Below are 2,878 nucleotides of genomic sequence, written 5' to 3'. Positions count from 1 at the left end.
TGTGTGTGTGTGTGTGTGTGTGTGTGTGTGTGTGTGTGAGAGAGAGAGAGAGAGAGAAAGAGAGAGATGATTTGAAGTAGTAAGATTTGGGAAAAAAAAGTGCCAACTTTTTTAAATTTGAACTTTTCTTTTTTTTAAATAAAAGTGCCACATAGGATGGCCGGCCATCCAAAATTGTGGCGCCCATCAATGTGGTTATGGGTAGTGTTGGCAACCTCTCTAGTCACGCGGCTATTTGGTCTTAGGGGTTCTGTGCAAAAACGAACTCTAGACACTTGGACTTAGCTAGGCCCTAGTGGACATCCGCACATTTGTTTTATTTTTGAAATAATTTGTTTAAGAAAAGGAATAAGGCAAAAATCTATGTCTTATTTTCAAAATTCCAAGAAAAAAGCAAGAATTAAAAAAACATCATTATTTTTTACGATGGCGTAGTATTGCAGGTGTAGAAGAAAAGTCAGCATATTTATGGTGGGAGAAAGCTTGATGTGAGTTTTTGTGGCAAAGTACTTGTGATCTGACCTTGATGAAAGTACGCTAAAAATGATCCCAATGTTTGGTTGTGTTTTCATGCAAGTTGAGGCATCTTGAATTTATATTGGCAAGAGAAGCAAATTGGGCGATTCAGTGTTGGGCTCGAGAAGATGGAGGCATGAAAGGCTTGTGGTGGGTGTGACACACAAGTATAGGTCATGGCACTATAGTCTTGGAAAGGCTTTGATGCATGAATTGGTTGGTGTGTGGTGACTTGTGGTGCAGACAAGTGGTGACCTTGATGTGTTTGAGATGCAACACTAGAGATCAACTACTTTTGAGATATTTTGATCAAGGAGATATCCACATGGTTCTTCATCAAGTACCTTGAAGTGCATGAAGCCCTTTGAATTTGATAAGTACATCCATACTTGTCAACTTGGGGGGGGGTGGGGGGGTAAATGATACCATGATTTTTGTCATACGAATTTGCATTAAATTGATGTTAAGATCGAGAGAACACTATAAATCTATGCCACTAGGGAGCTTCGATTGGTTGAATCTCTCGTCATATAGAATAATTGAATCATCTACTATAATGTCATTGTCTTAGGATAAGTATGAATTTGAATTATGCCATATTTAGAGGTGTGCACATTATTATAGAGTCATATTTAGAGAGTTTATTTTTGGCTTTTTTAGAGGCAAGGTCTTGTATAAATAAGGGTTGTCCCCCTATCATAATTCAAGGAGTCATCTTCGGGTTTCCATCTTTTTATCAATTAAGACTCTCTTCTTCCCCTCTCTTGATATTGTACCCTGAGCCCGCCTCCTACACCGTCTACAGGAGATCGGAGTCCCATCTGACATGGTTTGGAGCATCATTGCCCTCTGTGAGTTCATCACTGGAGGAGTGAGAGCCCCAGGAGGTACATCACAATAGATTTCCAGCACTATTGGGGTGAAACAGGGCTGCCCTCTATCACCCACTCTTTTCGGCCTCTACATTGATGAGATCTCGAGCTTCATTGATGGATTAGGCAGGGTTAGTCCCACACTGGTAGGCATATTGATCCCCATACTACTTTATGCAGATGACATCGTCCTCCTCTCAGACTCAGGCCGAAGGGCTTCAGAGACAGTTGGATGCCTTACATGACTTTTGCACTCAGCGGGACCACTCTGTTAACCTTGGTAAAACCAAGATAATGGTCTTCAATACCTCTTGCCCCTTCACATCTAGATTGAGATTCACATATAGAGGGGATCCTATGGAGATTGTCTCATCCTATGTCTACCTTGGTGTCACTTTTAGTGGCCCACACTTTACCATGCTTCCCGTAGCACATGCCAAAGTGACGCGGGGATATGCAGCCTTGAGCTTACTTGAGCGGCAATGTTTCCAGGCACATTTCTAGGAGCCCAGGACGAAGGGCTAGCTTTTTGACACCCTCGTCACACGATCCTTGATGTATGTAGGAGCGGCTTTCTCGGGGCCAAATTTATCTGATGATGAGGATTGGCAGCGAGTTGAGAGGCCCTAGGTCATGATGTTCTCCCGTATGATCCGCAACAAACCATCAGTCCCACACCAAATTATCCAGTTTGCTGTAGACATTCACATACCTCCATTGCATCAGTCACATGGATCCCCACAGGTACCCGAGGCTTGCCCTAGAGTCCTCCAGATAGCTAGCACTTGAGGGGCACTCTGGAGTATGGTATGCACTAGTTTCCACTTGGTTCTTAGTATATGGGCTCTGCATGGACCGCCTACACCCCCTTCAGTACAGTTTGGACTCCCCTTTTCTCGAGCTGTCTCACGAGGATACCAACCGGGTTATCCAATCAGATCTTCTCAGCCTCTACACACATTGCACATGGATCACACCTTCGGAGCTCCCCACGAAGATGCACTTCTACAAAGATCACTTCCTCACACTCACTGAGGATGGATTCATCCAACAACTAGGCTACTTGAGTGTTCACATGTCCCATGCCATGCGGATTGCTATTGGCCAGATACGGGTTTCATCCCACCGCCTCAGAGTGGAGACAGGTAGAGCTGAGTGCATCTTTGGAGCCAGGAAGCTCATACGGAGACCCAATGAGGAGAGGATCTGTCAACTATGCCACACAGAGGTTTAGATGGAGGAGCATTACATATGCCGCTGCCCAGTATACTATGAGATCTGTGGCAGGTTTCACTGTCTATTTCATGAGGGATTTGGTCCACTCTCCAAAATCATTGACTTCCAGGACCAGCGTTGCCTGGGCCTCTTCCTGCTGCTGCTTGAGCTTTGCAGACATAGGGACACCTTATTGAGAGATCCTTGGCCCTAGCCACCCCGCCCCCTCCCTGGCCAGCGAATCATCCCCAGTTTCTTCCGAACCTAGGAGGTGG

Source organism: Cibotium barometz, chromosome 33, assembly GCF_041138505.1.
Source record: "Cibotium barometz isolate CiBa-2024 chromosome 33, ASM4113850v1, whole genome shotgun sequence".
Lineage (NCBI taxonomy): Eukaryota > Viridiplantae > Streptophyta > Polypodiopsida > Cyatheales > Cibotiaceae > Cibotium > Cibotium barometz.
The sequence above is the reverse complement of the archived record's forward strand: the minus strand, read 5'-3'. Positions refer to the sequence as shown.